This window comes from Staurois parvus, unplaced genomic scaffold (assembly GCF_062004578.1).
Source record: "Staurois parvus isolate SC_StPar_1 unplaced genomic scaffold, SC_StPar_1.0 ptg000372l, whole genome shotgun sequence".
NCBI classification, from domain to species: Eukaryota; Metazoa; Chordata; class Amphibia; order Anura; family Ranidae; genus Staurois; species Staurois parvus.
In genome coordinates this window covers 3,041,462-3,058,754 of record NW_028318168.1, presented here as the reverse complement: position 1 = coordinate 3,058,754, position 17,293 = coordinate 3,041,462, and positions in this window count along the sequence as shown.

The following is a 17,293-nucleotide window of genomic DNA, read 5'->3' as shown; positions in this document are numbered from 1 at the left end:
ACTTGGGGCCACAGAAACGTTAATCAGGGACACAGAATTGTTACTGAGGGCCACAGAACTGTTACTTAGGGCCACAGAATTGTTACTCGCACAGACACAGAATTGTTACTCAGGGACACAGAATTGTTACTCAGGGACACATAATCGTTTAATTAAAGAGTATGTCAGACAACATGCAGAGGAGTGGCAGAGGAGGCAATGTTTTAGGAGCGAGCAGACGTGGCAGCAGAGGAAGGGGTCGAGGCAGCACTATTCGCAGCCAGAGGCCAGTGCTCCCGGTGTCATCCAGCGGTCGTGTCTCCACCAACAACCCTGCCATCGTCGATTGGTTGGCTCGGTCGTCTTCCTCTTCCCAGGTCACCTCTGACACCTACAGCCAACGGTCGGTGGGTACGTCAGACACAACCGTTAGTTGGCATGGCCCGGGACCAAGCCCACTGAAATCACGTGTCCTCTACCTGCCCCTGTCCTTTGGTGTTCCCTCACCAAGCGAAGTATCGCATGCTGTGGGCTCAGCCCCACTGTACAGTGAGGAAGAGCTAACAGAGGGCGGTCAGGAACGGGGGGAGACATCCGCCTTTTCAGCAGCCAGGCGAAGAAGTAGTGGCGAGGAGAGTGGCTCGGTAGCCGGTCTAGAGACAGGTCTGTCTCCTGACCCAGACGCAGCCGAGGGGGCTAGTAGTGAGGTGGAGACCCTACTTGATGATGAGGAGGTTGATCGCACTTGGCAGCCTCATCGTCATCAGGCAATTTCTTCCGCATCATCAGGAGAAGAGGGTGGCAGCTTGGCAGCGAGCAAAACAGTCGGTGGGTTGCCCAGGAGACAGCAGCAGGGTCGCAGCAGTATCAGTGGAGCCAAACGTCCACGGAGTAGAGCACCAGCTCCACTGCAGCCTACCACCACGGCCAGTAGTGGTGCCGGTGTGCACGGAGGAAGCAGCAGTCAGCCAGTGAGGAGTATCGGGGGCAAAGTTTCCTACTCGGCGGTGTGGCAATTTTTCGTCAAGCCGCCCGAGGAAGTAAACGTAGCCGTATGTCGACTATGTGGCCAGAAAGTCAAGCGTGGCCAGGGGGCCCATGTTGGGACTACAGCGTTGCGGCAGCATATGCAGCGTCGCCATTTGGTGGCCTGGGAAAACCGTGATAAAGATACGGCGGTTCTGCCCGCCCCAGCCCCCGCTCCATCACCCGCTCCGTTACTTGCTCCGTCACCCGACGTCAATCGCCCTCCATCAGCCAGTCAAGGCTCCAACACCTCTGCTGAGGGGAGTTGTCGCTCGTTGGCATCTTCCGCTCGTTCAGATGCTCCTTCTCCTGCTACTCCTCTTCACGGATTCCGTCAGCAGTCTTTCTTGGAATCCGTTTCCAAGAGACAACAGTTTGCGAGCACGCACCCGACGGTGCAAAAGCTGAACGTCCTCCTGTCCAAGTTGCTGGTGCTGCAGTCCCTCCCTTTCCAAGTGGTGGACTCAGCACCTTTCAGAGAAATGATGGCTTGTGCCGCGCCGCGGTGGAGAGTGCCAAGCCGTCATTTCTTCGCCAAAAAGGCAGTGCCAGCCCTGCATTCACATGTAGAAGACATGGTGGGCCAGTCTTTGAGCATGTCGGTCTCTGCCAAAGTGCACGGCAGCGCCGACGTGTGGAGCTGTAACTATGGTCAGGGACAGTACATGTCATTTACGGCCCACTGGGTGAACGTGGTGCCGTCACAGCCGCACCAGCAACTTGGACAGGTCACGCCGCTTTTAACTCCACGTTTGCACGTCCTTGGTCCGGCAAAGATGTCCGCCTCTACCACCTCTTCTTCCGCCGTGTCCTCAGCCGCCACCCCCGTGCCAAGTCCCATTACCCGACCGGCATATCACATGTGCAGGGCGCAACGGTGTCACGCTGTTCTGCACCTGGTATGCCTTGGCGAACGTAGTCACACAGGGGAGGAACTTCTGAGTGTAATGAACAGAGAAATCGACAGATGGCTGTCTCCGCGCAAACTGAAAATCGGAACCATGTTGACCGACAACGGAAAGAACATGGTGTCTGCTCTGCGTCAAGGAAGGTTGTGCCATGTGCCATGCATGGCTCACGTGTTCAATCTGGTTGTCAAGCGGTTCTTAAAATCCACCATCCCACTGCAAGACATCCTTAAAATGTCACGTAAACTTTGCATGCATTTCAGCCATTCCTACACCGCAAAGCACACCCTCCTTGAGCTGCAGCGGCAGAACGGAATTCCACAGCATTGCCTGATCTGCGACGTTGCAACAAGGTGGAATTCAACCCTACACATGTTAGACCGCCTTTACGAACAGCGAAAGGCCATCACCGATTTCCTGATGTTACAAGCGGATAAAGGTACTCCCCTGTGTAACTTCGATGTCAGCCATTGGCAGCTCATGCGTGACACCTGCCGCTTGCTCAGGCCCTTTGAGGAGGCCACGCTATTCGTGAGTCGGCAGGACTATGGGATGAACGATGTCATTCCTCTGTTGCACGTCCTTGAACAAATGCTGTTAACAATGGCTGGTCAGGGTGCGGTAGACGTGGCGCACAGATCTCAACGCCACATGACCCCTGTGGGGGCAGGACAGGAAGAAGAGGAGGAGGTAGAGGAGGACATTTGTGCTCAGGAATTATTGAGTGAAATGGGTGGTTTTTCCACTCAGCGGACAGGAGTGGTGGAGCAGGAGCATCTGGTAGAGGAGGAGGAGGAGGAGACAGAGGACCCAGACGCACCGTGGCAGTATGCTGTGGAGATGGAGGCAGGGAGTCCCTCGCATTCCTTGGCACAAATGGCCCATAGCATGCTCGGTTGCTTGCGTAGCGACAGCCGAATAATAACCATCAGACAGAGGGATGACTTTTGGCTGTCCACCTTGTTGGACCCTCGCTACCGTTCCAAAATGGTGGCCTTTTTCACACCTGCTGAGAGGGAGGCCAAAATAACGTACTATAAAAACCACCTATGTAGTCAGTTGGTCTCTGCCTTTGTGCGCCAACGTCCATCCTCAGACACTGTGGGCCCTGTGCGCTCGCGTTTCGCTGCCATGGCAGCAGGGGAGGGGTGGGGTGGTAGGAGCAGTGGCAGCTCCACCAGCAGCGGCTGCCTCAGTCTGCAGTCGATGATGAGTAGCTTTCTTCACCAGCGCAGTGAGGAAACTACTAACCAGCCGCAGCAGCAGCAGCAGCATCAGGTGGACCTGGAGCAGGACCTCAAACAACAGGCTTGGGCCTACTTGGACAGCACCCTGCCAACCGAGGTAGACAATCCCCTTGACTACTGGGCAACGAAACTTGACCTTTGGCCCCAACTAGCTGAATTTGCCCTTGAAAGGCTGTCATGCCAGGCCAGTAGCGTGGCATCGGAGCGCGTGTTTAGTGCGGCAGGAGGTATTGTAACTCCGCGGAGGACACGACTGTCCACCCAAAGTGTGGAGAGACTCACGTTTGTGAAAATGAATCAGGCGTGGATTAGTCTGGATTTCAAACCACCAGTTCCTGACACAACTGACTAAATCCGCCATGAATCATGCCTCAAACATGTGCCACTTTGAGGTCTCCTCACACACTGCTGGTGTGTAGAATTTTTTGACATAGGGTGCTGGCAGATTACGGGCCTCCCATAGCTGCTGCCAGGCCCCTAATCTGCCATAGGCCCCTATATACCGCCTCCTCATGCTGCTGCCAGGTCCAGAGTCTCTCATGGGTCCCTGTACGGCCTCCCATTGCTGCTGTCTCCATCGCCACACTCTGCCATGTGCCACTTTCAGGTCTCCTCACACACTGCTGGTGTGTAGAATTTTTTGACATAGGGTGCTGGCAGATTACGGGCCTCCCATAGCTGCTGCCAGGCCCCTAATCTGCCATAGGCCCCTATATACCGCCTCCTCATGCTGCTGCCAGGTCCAGAGTCTCTCATGGGTCCCTGTACGGCCTCCCATTGCTGCTGTCTCCATCGCCACACTCTGCCATGTGCCACTTTCAGGTCTCCTCACACACTGCTGGTGTGTTGAATTTTTTGACATAGGGTGCTGGCAGATTACGGGCCTCCCATAGCTGCTGCCAGGCCCCTAATCTGCCATGGGCCCCTATATACCGCCTCCTCATGCTGCTGCCAGGTCCAGAGTCTCTCATGGGTCCCTGTACGGCCTCCCATTGCTGCTGTCTCCATCGCCACACTCTGCCATGTGCCACTTTCAGGTCTCACACACTGCTGGTGTGTAGAATTTTTTGACATAGGGTGCTGGCAGATTACGGGCCTCCCATAGCTGCTGCCAGGCCCCTAATCTGCCATAGGCCCCTATATACCGCCTCCTCATGCTGCTGCCAGGTCCAGAGTCTGTTATGGGTCCCTGTACGGCCTCCCATTGCTGCTGTCTCCATCGCCACACTCTGCCATGTGCCACTTTCAGGTCTCCTCACACACTGCTGGTGTGTAGAATTTTTTGACATAGGGTGTTGGCAGATTACGGGCCTCCCATTGCTGCTGCCAGGCCCCTAATCTGCCATAGGCCCCTATATACCGCTTCCTCATGCTGCTGCCAGGTCCAGAGTCTCTCATGGGTCCCTGTACGGCCTCCCATTGCTGCTGTCTCCATCGCCACACTCTGCCATGTGCCACTTTCAGGTCTCCTCACACACTGCTGGTGTGTTGAATTTTTTGACATAGGGTGCTGGCAGATTACGGGCCTCCCATAGCTGCTGCCAGGCCCCTAATCTGCCATAGGCCCCTATATACCGCCTCCTCATGCTGCTGCCAGGTCCAGAGTCTCTCATGGGTCCCTGTACGGCCTCCCATTGCTGCTGTCTCCATCGCCACACTCTGCTATGTGCCACTTTCAGGTCTCACACACTGCTGGTGTGTAGAATTTTTTGACATAGGGTGTTGGCAGATTACGTGCCTCCCATTGCTGCTGCCAGGCCCCTAATCTGCCATAGGCCCCTATATACCGCTTCCTCATGCTGCTGCCAGGTCCAGAGTCTCTCATGGGTCCCTGTACGGCCTCCCATTGCTGCTGTCTCCATCGCCACACTCTGCCATGTGCCACTTTCAGGTCTCCTCACACACTGCTGGTGTGTAGAATTTTTTGACATAGGGTGTTGGCAGATTACGGGCCTCCCATTGCTGCTGCCAGGCCCCTAATCTGCCATAGGCCCCTATATACCGCTTCCTCATGCTGCTGCCAGGTCCAGAGTCTCTCATGGGTCCCTGTACGGCCTCCCATTGCTGCTGTCTCCATCGCCACACTCTGCCATGTGCCACTTTCAGGTCTCCTCACACACTGCTGGTGTGTAGAATTTTTTGACATAGGGTGTTGGCAGATTACGGGCCTCCCATTGCTGCTGCCAGGCCCCTAATCTGCCATAGGCCCCTATATACCGCTTCCTCATGCTGCTGCCAGGTCCAGAGTCTCTCATGGGTCCCTGTACGGCCTCCCATTGCTGCTGTCTCCATCGCCACACTCTGCCATGTGCCACTTTCAGGTCTCCTCACACACTGCTGGTGTGTAGAATTTTTTGACATAGGGTGCTGGCAGATTATGGGCCTCCCATAGCTGCTGCCAGGCCCCTAATCTGCCATGGGCCCCTATATACCGCCTCCTCATGCTGCTGCCAGGTCCACAGTGTCTCATGCCATGTGCCACTTTCAGGTCTCCTCACACTGCTGGTGTGTTGAATTTTTTGACATAGGGTGCTGGCAGATTATGGGCCTCCTATAGCTGCTGCCAGGCCCCTAATCTGCCATAGGCCCCTATATACCGCTTCCTCATGCTGCTGCCAGGTCCAGAGTCTCTCATGGGTCCCTGTACGGCCTCCCATTGCTGCTGTCTCCATCGCCACACTCTGCCATGTGCCACTTTCAGGTCTCCTCACACACTGCTGGTGTGTTGAATTTTTTGACATAGGGTGCTGGCAGATTATGGGCCTCCCATAGCTGCTGCCAGGCCCCTAATCTGCCATAGGCCCCTATATACCGCCTCCTCATGCTGCTGCCAGGTCCAGAGTCTCTCATGGGTCCCTGTACGGCCTCCCATTGCTGCTGTCTCCATCGCCACACTCTGCCATGTGCCACTTTCAGGTCTCACACACTGCTGGTGTGTAGAATTTTTTGACATAGGGTGCTGGCAGATTACGGGCCTCCCATAGCTGCTGCCAGGCCCCTAATCTGCCATAGGCCCCTATATACCGCCTCCTCATGCTGCTGCCAGGTCCAGAGTCTCTCATGGGTCCCTGTACGGCCTCCCATTGCTGCTGTCTCCATCGCCACACTCTGCCATGTGCCACTTTTAGGTGTCCTCACACACTGCTGGTGTGTTGAATTTTTTGACATAGGGTGCTGGCAGATTACGGGCCTCCCATAGCTGCTGCCAGGCCCCTAATCTGCCATAGGCCCCTATATACCGCCTCCTCATGCTGCTGCCAGGTCCAGAGTCTCTCATGGGTCCCTGTACGGCCTCCCATTGCTGCTGTCTCCATCGCCACACTCTGCCATGTGCCACTTTCAGGTCTCACACACTGCTGGTGTGTAGAATTTTTTGACATAGGGTGCTGGCAGATTACGGGCCTCCCATAGCTGCTGCCAGGCCCCTAATCTGCCATAGGCCCCTATATACCGCCTCCTCATGCTGCTGCCAGGTCCAGAGTCTGTCATGGGTCCCTGTACGGCCTCCCATTGCTGCTGTCTCCATCGCCACACTCTGCCATGTGCCACTTTCAGGTCTCCTCACACACTGCTGGTGTGTAGAATTTTTTGACATAGGGTGTTGGCAGATTACGGGCCTCCCATTGCTGCTGCCAGGCCCCTAATCTGCCATAGGCCCCTATATACCGCTTCCTCATGCTGCTGCCAGGTCCAGAGTCTCTCATGGGTCCCTGTACGGCCTCCCATTGCTGCTGTCTCCATCGCCACACTCTGCCATGTGCCACTTTCAGGTCTCCTCACACACTGCTGGTGTGTAGAATTTTTTGACATAGGGTGTTGGCAGATTACGGGCCTCCCATTGCTGCTGCCAGGCCCCTAATCTGCCATAGGCCCCTATATACCGCTTCCTCATGCTGCTGCCAGGTCCAGAGTCTCTCATGGGTCCCTGTACGGCCTCCCATTGCTGCTGTCTCCATCGCCACACTCTGCCATGTGCCACTTTCAGGTCTCCTCACACACTGCTGGTGTGTAGAATTTTTTGACATAGGGTGCTGGCAGATTATGGGCCTCCCATAGCTGCTGCCAGGCCCCTAATCTGCCATGGGCCCCTATATACCGCCTCCTCATGCTGCTGCCAGGTCCACAGTGTCTCATGCCATGTGCCACTTTCAGGTCTCCTCACACTGCTGGTGTGTTGAATTTTTTGACATAGGGTGCTGGCAGATTATGGGCCTCCTATAGCTGCTGCCAGGCCCCTAATCTGCCATAGGCCCCTATATACCGCTTCCTCATGCTGCTGCCAGGTCCAGAGTCTCTCATGGGTCCCTGTACGGCCTCCCATTGCTGCTGTCTCCATCGCCACACTCTGCCATGTGCCACTTTCAGGTCTCCTCACACACTGCTGGTGTGTTGAATTTTTTGACATAGGGTGCTGGCAGATTATGGGCCTCCCATAGCTGCTGCCAGGCCCCTAATCTGCCATAGGCCCCTATATACCGCCTCCTCATGCTGCTGCCAGGTCCAGAGTCTCTCATGGGTCCCTGTACGGCCTCCCATTGCTGCTGTCTCCATCGCCACACTCTGCCATGTGCCACTTTCAGGTCTCACACACTGCTGGTGTGTAGAATTTTTTGACATAGGGTGCTGGCAGATTACGGGCCTCCCATAGCTGCTGCCAGGCCCCTAATCTGCCATAGGCCCCTATATACCGCCTCCTCATGCTGCTGCCAGGTCCAGAGTCTCTCATGGGTCCCTGTACGGCCTCCCATTGCTGCTGTCTCCATCGCCACACTCTGCCATGTGCCACTTTTAGGTGTCCTCACACACTGCTGGTGTGTTGAATTTTTTGACATAGGGTGCTGGCAGATTACGGGCCTCCCATAGCTGCTGCCAGGCCCCTAATCTGCCATAGGCCCCTATATACCGCCTCCTCATGCTGCTGCCAGGTCCAGAGTCTCTCATGGGTCCCTGTACGGCCTCCCATTGCTGCTGTCTCCATCGCCACACTCTGCCATGTGCCACTTTCAGGTCTCACACACTGCTGGTGTGTAGAATTTTTTGACATAGGGTGCTGGCAGATTACGGGCCTCCCATAGCTGCTGCCAGGCCCCTAATCTGCCATAGGCCCCTATATACCGCCTCCTCATGCTGCTGCCAGGTCCAGAGTCTGTCATGGGTCCCTGTACGGCCTCCCATTGCTGCTGTCTCCATCGCCACACTCTGCCATGTGCCACTTTCAGGTCTCCTCACACACTGCTGGTGTGTAGAATTTTTTGACATAGGGTGTTGGCAGATTACGGGCCTCCCATTGCTGCTGCCAGGCCCCTAATCTGCCATGGGCCCCTATATACCGCCTCCTCATGCTGCTGCCAGGTCCAGAGTCTGTCATGGGTCCCTGTACGGCCTCCCATTGCTGCTGTCTCCATCGCCACACTCTGCCATGTGCCACTTTCAGGTCTCCTCACACACTGCTGGTGTGTAGAATTTTTTGACATAGGGTGTTGGCAGATTACGGGCCTCCCATTGCTGCTGCCAGGCCCCTAATCTGCCATGGGCCCCTATATACCGCCTCCTCATGCTGCTGCCAGGTCCAGAGTCTGTCATGGGTCCCTGTACGGCCTCCCATTGCTGCTGTCTCCATCGCCACACTCTGCCATGTGCCACTTTCAGGTCTCCTCACACACTGCTGGTGTGTAGAATTTTTTGACATAGGGTGTTGGCAGATTACGGGCCTCCCATTGCTGCTGCCAGGCCCCTAATCTTCCATGGGCCCCTATATACCGCCTCCTCATGCTGCTGCCAGGTCCACAGTGTCTCATGCCATGTGCCACTTTCAGGTCTCCTCACACTGCTGGTGTGTTGAATTTTTTGACATAGGGTGCTGGCAGATTATGGGCCTCCTATAGCTGCTGCCAGGCCCCTAATCTGCCATAGGCCCCTATATACCGCTTCCTCATGCTGCTGCCAGGTCCAGAGTCTCTCATGGGTCCCTGTACGGCCTCCCATTGCTGCTGTCTCCATCGCCACACTCTGCCATGTGCCACTTTCAGGTCTCCTCACACACTGCTGGTGTGTAGAATTTTTTGACATAGGGTGCTGGCAGATTATGGGCCTCCTATAGCTGCTGCCAGGCCCCTAATCTGCCATAGGCCCCTATATACCGCCTCCTCATGCTGCTGCCAGGTCCACAGTGTCTCATGCCATGTGCCACTTTCAGGTCTCCTCACACTGCTGGTGTGTAGAATTTTTTGACATAGGGTGCTGGCAGATTACGGGCCTCCCATAGCTGCTGCCAGGCCCCTAATCTGCCATGGGCCCCTATATACCGCCTCCTCATGCTGCTGCCAGGTCCAGAGTCTGTCATGGGTCCCTGTACGGCCTCCCATTGCTGCTGTCTCCATCGCCACACTCTGCCATGTGCCACTTTCAGGTCTCCTCACACACTGCTGGTGTGTAGAATTTTTTGACATAGGGTGCTGGCAGATTATGGGCCTCCCATAGCTGCTGCCAGGCCCCTAATCTGCCATGGGCCCCTATATACCGCCTCCTCATGCTGCTGCCAGGTCCACAGTGTCTCATGCCATGTGCCACTTTCAGGTCTCCTCACACTGCTGGTGTGTTGAATTTTTTGACATAGGGTGCTGGCAGATTATGGGCCTCCTATAGCTGCTGCCAGGTCCCTAATCTGCCATAGGCCCCTATATACCGCTTCCTCATGCTGCTGCCAGGTCCAGAGTCTCTCATGGGTCCCTGTACGGCCTCCCATTGCTGCTGTCTCCATCGCCACACTCTGCCATGTGCCACTTTCAGGTCTCCTCACACACTGCTGGTGTGTAGAATTTTTTGACATAGGGTGCTGGCAGATTACGGGCCTCCCATTGCTGCTGCCAGGCCCCTAATCTGCCATGGGCCCCTATATACCGCCTCCTCATGCTGCTGCCAGGTCCAGAGTCTGTCATGGGTCCCTGTACGGCCTCCCATTGCTGCTGTCTCCATCGCCACACTCTGCCATGTGCCACTTTCAGGTCTCCTCACACACTGCTGGTGTGTAGAATTTTTTGACATAGGGTGTTGGCAGATTACGGGCCTCCCATTGCTGCTGCCAGGCACGTAATCTGCCATGGGCCCCCGTACCGACTCCTCATGCTGTGACGTTGCAACAAGGTGGAATTCAACCCTACATATGTTAGACCGCCTTTACGAACAGCGAAAGGCCATCACCGATTTCCTGATGTTAAAAGCGGATAAAGGTACTCCCTGTGTAACTTAGATGTCAGCCATTGGCAGCTCATGCGTGACACCTGCACTTGCTCAGGCCCTTTGAGGAGGCCACGCTATTCGTGAGTCGGCAGGACTATGGGATGAACGACGTCATTCCTCTGTTGCACGTCCTGGAACAAATGCTGTTAACAATGGCTGGTCAGGGTGCGGTAGACGTGGCGCACAGATCTCAACGCCACATGACCCCTGTGGGGGCAGGACAGGAAGAAGAGGAGGAGGTAGAGGAGGACATTGGTGCTCAGGAATTATTGAGTGAAATGGGTGGTTTTTCCACTCAGCGGACAGGAGTGGAGGAGCAGGAGCATCTGGTAGAGGAGGAGGAGGAGACAGAGGACCCAGACGCACCGTGGCAGTATGCTGTGGAGATGGAGGCAGGGAGTCCCTCGCATTCCTTGGCACAAATGGCCCATAGCATGCTCGCTTGCTTGCGTAGCGACAGCCGAATAATAACCATCAGACAGAGGGATGACTTTTGGCTGTCCACCTTGTTGGACCCTCGATACCGTTCAAAAATGGTGGCCTTTTTCACACCTGCTGAGAGGGAGGCCAAAATAACGTACTATAAAAACCACCTATGTAGTCAGCTGGTCTCTGCCTGTCTGCGCCAACGTCCATCCTCAGACACTGTGGGCCCTGTGCGCTCGCGTTCCGCTGCCATGGCAGCAGGGGAGGGGTGGGGTGGTAGGAGCAGTGGCAGCTCCACCAGCAGCGGCTGCCTCAGTCTGCAGTCGATGATGAGTAGCTTTCTTCACCAGCGCAGTGAGGAAACTACTAACCAGCCGCAGCAGCATCAGCATCAGGTGGACCTGGAGCAGGACCTCAAACAACAGGCTTAGGCCTACTTGGACAGCACCCTGCCAACCGAGGTAGACAATCCCCTTGACTACTGGGCAACGAAACTTGACCTTTGGCCCCAACTAGCTGAATTTGCCCTTGAAAGGCTGTCATGCCCGGCCAGTAGCGTGGCATCGGAGCGCGTGTTTAGTGCGGCAGGAGGTATTGCAACTCCGCGGAGGACACGACTGTCCACCCAAAGTGTGGAGAGACTGACGTTTGTGAAAATGAATCAGGCGTGGATTAGTCTGGATTTCAAACCACCAGTTCCTGACACAACTGACTAAATCCGCCATGAATCATGCCCCAAACATGTGCCACTTTCAGGTCTCCTCACACTGCTGGTGTGTTCCATTTTTTGTCATAGGGTGCTGGCAGATTACGGGCCTCCCATAGCTGCTGCCAGGCCCCTAATCTGCCATGGGCCCCTATACCGCCTCCTCATGCTGCTGCCAAGTCCAGAGTCTCTCATGGGTCCCTGTACGGCCTCCCATTGCTGCTGTCTCCATCGCCACACTCTGCCATGTGCCACTTTCAGGTCTCACACACTGCTGGTGTGTAGAATTTTTTGACATAGGGTGCTGGCAGATTACGGGCCTCCCATAGCTGCTGCCAGGCCCCTAATCTGCCATAGGCCCCTATATACCGCCTCCTCATGCTGCTGCCAGGTCCAGAGTCTCTCATGGGTCCCTGTACGGCCTCCCATTGCTGCTGTCTCCATCGCCACACTCTGCCATGTGCCACTTTCAGGTGTCCTCACACACTGCTGGTGTGTTGAATTTTTTGACATAGGGTGCTGGCAGATTACGGGCCTCCCATTGCTGCTGCCAGGCCCCTAATCTGCCATGGGCCCCTATATACCGCCTCCTCATGCTGCTGCCAGGTCCAGAGTCTGTCATGGGTCCCTGTACGGCCTCCCATTGCTGCTGTCTCCATCGCCACACTCTGCCATGTGCCACTTTCAGGTCTCCTCACACACTGCTGGTGTGTAGAATTTTTTGACATAGGGTGTTGGCAGATTACGGGCCTCCCATTGCTGCTGCCAGGCCCCTAATCTGCCATGGGCCCCTATATACCGCCTCCTCATGCTGCTGCCAGGTCCAGAGTCTGTCATGGGTCCCTGTACGGCCTCCCATTGCTGCTGTCTCCATCGCCACACTCTGCCATGTGCCACTTTCAGGTCTCCTCACACACTGCTGGTGTGTAGAATTTTTTGACATAGGGTGTTGGCAGATTACGGGCCTCCCATTGCTGCTGCCAGGCCCCTAATCTTCCATGGGCCCCTATATACCGCCTCCTCATGCTGCTGCCAGGTCCACAGTGTCTCATGCCATGTGCCACTTTCAGGTCTCCTCACACTGCTGGTGTGTTGAATTTTTTGACATAGGGTGCTGGCAGATAATGGGCCTCCTATAGCTGCTGCCAGGCCCCTAATCTGCCATAGGCCCCTATATACCGCTTCCTCATGCTGCTGCCAGGTCCAGAGTCTCTCATGGGTCCCTGTACGGCCTCCCATTGCTGCTGTCTCCATCGCCACACTCTGCCATGTGCCACTTTCAGGTCTCCTCACACACTGCTGGTGTGTAGAATTTTTTGACATAGGGTGCTGGCAGATTATGGGCCTCCTATAGCTTCTGCCAGGCCCCTAATCTGCCATAGGCCCCTATATACCGCCTCCTCATGCTGCTGCCAGGTCCACAGTGTCTCATGCCATGTGCCACTTTCAGGTCTCCTCACACTGCTGGTGTGTAGAATTTTTTGACATAGGGTGCTGGCAGATTACGGGCCTCCCATAGCTGCTGCCAGGCCCCTAATCTGCCATAGGCCCCTATATACCGCTTCCTCATGCTGCTGCCAGGTCCAGAGTCTCTCATGGGTCCCTGTACGGCCTCCCATTGCTGCTGTCTCCATCGCCACACTCTGCCATGTGCCACTTTCAGGTCTCCTCACACACTGCTGGTGTGTAGAATTTTTTGACATAGGGTGCTGGCAGATTACGGGCCTCCCATTGCTGCTGCCAGGCCCCTAATCTGCCATGGGCCCCTATATACCGCCTCCTCATGCTGCTGCCAGGTCCAGAGTCTGTCATGGGTCCCTGTACGGCCTCCCATTGCTGCTGTCTCCATCGCCACACTCTGCCATGTGCCACTTTCAGGTCTCCTCACACACTGCTGGTGTGTAGAATTTTTTGACATAGGGTGTTGGCAGATTACGGGCCTCCCATTGCTGCTGCCAGGCACGTAATCTGCCATGGGCCCCCGTACCGACTCCTCATGCTGTGACGTTGCAACAAGGTGGAATTCAACCCTACATATGTTAGACCGCCTTTACGAACAGCGAAAGGCCATCACCGATTTCCTGATGTTAAAAGCGGATAAAGGTACTCCCTGTGTAACTTAGATGTCAGCCATTGGCAGCTCATGCGTGACACCTGCACTTGCTCAGGCCCTTTGAGGAGGCCACGCTATTCGTGAGTCGGCAGGACTATGGGATGAACGACGTCATTCCTCTGTTGCACGTCCTGGAACAAATGCTGTTAACAATGGCTGGTCAGGGTGCGGTAGACGTGGCGCACAGATCTCAACGCCACATGACCCCTGTGGGGGCAGGACAGGAAGAAGAGGAGGAGGTAGAGGAGGACATTGGTGCTCAGGAATTATTGAGTGAAATGGGTGGTTTTTCCACTCAGCGGACAGGAGTGGAGGAGCAGGAGCATCTGGTAGAGGAGGAGGAGGAGACAGAGGACCCAGACGCACCGTGGCAGTATGCTGTGGAGATGGAGGCAGGGAGTCCCTCGCATTCCTTGGCACAAATGGCCCATAGCATGCTCGCTTGCTTGCGTAGCGACAGCCGAATAATAACCATCAGACAGAGGGATGACTTTTGGCTGTCCACCTTGTTGGACCCTCGATACCGTTCAAAAATGGTGGCCTTTTTCACACCTGCTGAGAGGGAGGCCAAAATAACGTACTATAAAAACCACCTATGTAGTCAGCTGGTCTCTGCCTGTCTGCGCCAACGTCCATCCTCAGACACTGTGGGCCCTGTGCGCTCGCGTTCCGCTGCCATGGCAGCAGGGGAGGGGTGGGGTGGTAGGAGCAGTGGCAGCTCCACCAGCAGCGGCTGCCTCAGTCTGCAGTCGATGATGAGTAGCTTTCTTCACCAGCGCAGTGAGGAAACTACTAACCAGCCGCAGCAGCAGCAGCATCAGGTGGACCTGGAGCAGGACCTCAAACAACAGGCTTAGGCCTACTTGGACAGCACCCTGCCAACCGAGGTAGACAATCCCCTTGACTACTGGGCAACGAAACTTGACCTTTGGCCCCAACTAGCTGAATTTGCCCTTGAAAGGCTGTCATGCCCGGCCAGTAGCGTGGCATCGGAGCGCGTGTTTAGTGCGGCAGGAGGTATTGCAACTCCGCGGAGGACACGACTGTCCACCCAAAGTGTGGAGAGACTGACGTTTGTGAAAATGAATCAGGCGTGGATTAGTCTGGATTTCAAACCACCAGTTCCTGACACAACTGACTAAATCCGCCATGAATCATGCCCCAAACATGTGCCACTTTCAGGTCTCCTCACACTGCTGGTGTGTTCCATTTTTTGTCATAGGGTGCTGGCAGATTACGGGCCTCCCATAGCTGCTGCCAGGCCCCTAATCTGCCATGGGCCCCTATACCGCCTCCTCATGCTGCTGCCAAGTCCAGAGTCTCTCATGGGTCCCTGTACGGCCTCCCATTGCTGCTGTCTCCATCGCCACACTCTGCCATGTGCCACTTTCAGGTATCCCCACACTGCTGGTGTATTCCATTTTTTGTCATAGGGTGCTGGCAGATTACGGGCCTCCCATAGCTGCTGCCAGGCCCCTAATCTGCCATGGGCCCCTATACCGCCTCCTCATGCTGCTGCCAGGTCCAGAGTCTGTCATGGGTCCCTGTACGGCCTCCCATTGCTGCTGTCTCCATCGCCACACTCTGCCATGTGCCACTTTCAGGTCTCCTCACACTGCTGGTGGGTTCCATTTTTTGTCATAGGGTGCTGGCAGATTACGGGCCTCCCATAGCTGATGCCAGGCCCCTAATCTGCCATGGGCCCCCGTACCGACTCCTCATGCTGCTGCCAGGCCCGTAATCTGTCATGGGCCCCTGTTGTCGCTTGTTGGCATATTCCGCTCGTTCAGATGCTCCTTCTCCTGCTACTCCTCTTCACGGATTCCGTCAGCAGTCTTTCTTGGAATCCGTTTCCAAGAGACAACAGTTTGCGAGCACGCACCAGACGGTGCAGAAACTGAACGTCCTCCTGTCCAAGTTGCTGCTGCCAGGCTCGTAATCTGTCATGCGCCCCTGTACCGCCTCCTCATGCTGCTGCCAGGTCCAGAGTGTGTCATGGGCCCCTGTACGGCCTCCCATTGCTGCTGCCAGGCCCGTAATCTGCCATGGGCCCCTGTACCGACTCCTCATGCTGCTGCCAGGCCCGTAATCTGCCATGGGCCCCTGTACCGCCTCCTCATGCTGCTGCCAGGTCCAGAGTGTGTCATGGGTCCCTGTACGGCCTCCCATTGCTGCTGTCTCTATCGCCACACTCTGCCATGTGCCACTTTCAGGTCTCCTCACTCTGCTGGTGGTTTCCATTTTTGTCATAGGGTGCTGTATGGCCTCCCATTGCTGCTGCCTCCACCGCCACACTGTGGCTCCACACTCTGGTTTTGGCCCCGTGACTGCCCAAATGAGTGAAGTGTGCGGTGATTCTAAGATCGACGGCACTCATCTGCATGTCATACTGCCTGACAGTATTATTTCTCTTCCCCAGCAGACTCCAAGGGCATTTAAATTAAAGGTACAGTGTTCAGCACTAATATTAAGTCTCTCTGAAGCCTAGAAACACCCTTTTTTAAGTTAAATTCACAGCGAATATATTCGACTCGAATCGAAATTTTTCTACGAATTCGCCGAATCAGTCGAATCGAATTTTTGAATACTTCGCTCATCTCTAGTTACCATGCACAGCTGAACCAAATTTTGCAATCCCCAGTTTTAGTAATTCAAGCCCTATATATCTGTAAGTATAGACTGCTGAGATCCTGCTGTTTAATTTTGAACTTTGCAATACGAAATTGAACAGACACAGAGAAACACTCATATACCTCAACATCTGTGGTTTACAAATGGACTGTAGAATCTTAATACACAGACAGAGCCATTCTAGTAGACAAAAGCCCTAATAAATTACCCATGGCAATACTAGTTGTTGCCATTTTGGGTTTATTTGAGCCCTTCCATTCCTCTTATCAGTTTGGTTGTCCTTCTCTGCACTTATTCCAATTCCTAAATATCCTTTTTGTGAACTGGTGAACAAGACTGAATTGCATATTCTAGGTGAGGTCTTACTAATGATTTGTAGAAGAATGAAATTATGTCTCTCTTTCTGGACTCTATACCAATTTTTGCTTGCTTTAAAAACTGCGGGATTTTAAAACATTTATGATCTACCAGAACATGCAAATCCTTCTTGATTATAGATTCCCTTATTTTATCTCCTCTTTGAATACATTTGCATGAATACATTTGCATGAATGCGTTTAGCCCCCAATTGCATAGCTTTACAATTATCAATATTAAACAATTTGTCACACAGTTACATTGAAACTGCATTTAAGTCTGCTTGTAAATTAGAGACATCTTGTAAGGGCTTCATAGCTTAGTAACATACTCCTCTTCATAGCTTAGTATCTGCAAACAAGGAAATTGTACTTTAAATTCTATATCATTTTAAATAGGTGTAAAAGTAAGAGCCCTACAACTGAACTTTGGTGTGCACCACTAACTGCCTTAGAACATTCAGAGTATGAATCATGGTTAACTACTCTCTTAATGAAGTATTTAAGCCAATTTTCTTTCCATTTACTGAAAAAAAATGTCTAAGCCCTTAGACCTTAAAGTGTTATTCCTCCTCATCATTCTCATGGGCTTCTGGCATGCACCAAAGGGCTTCTGGTTGATCAGTGTCAGCGCTGACCATTCAAAGTCAAAGTATTCTGAG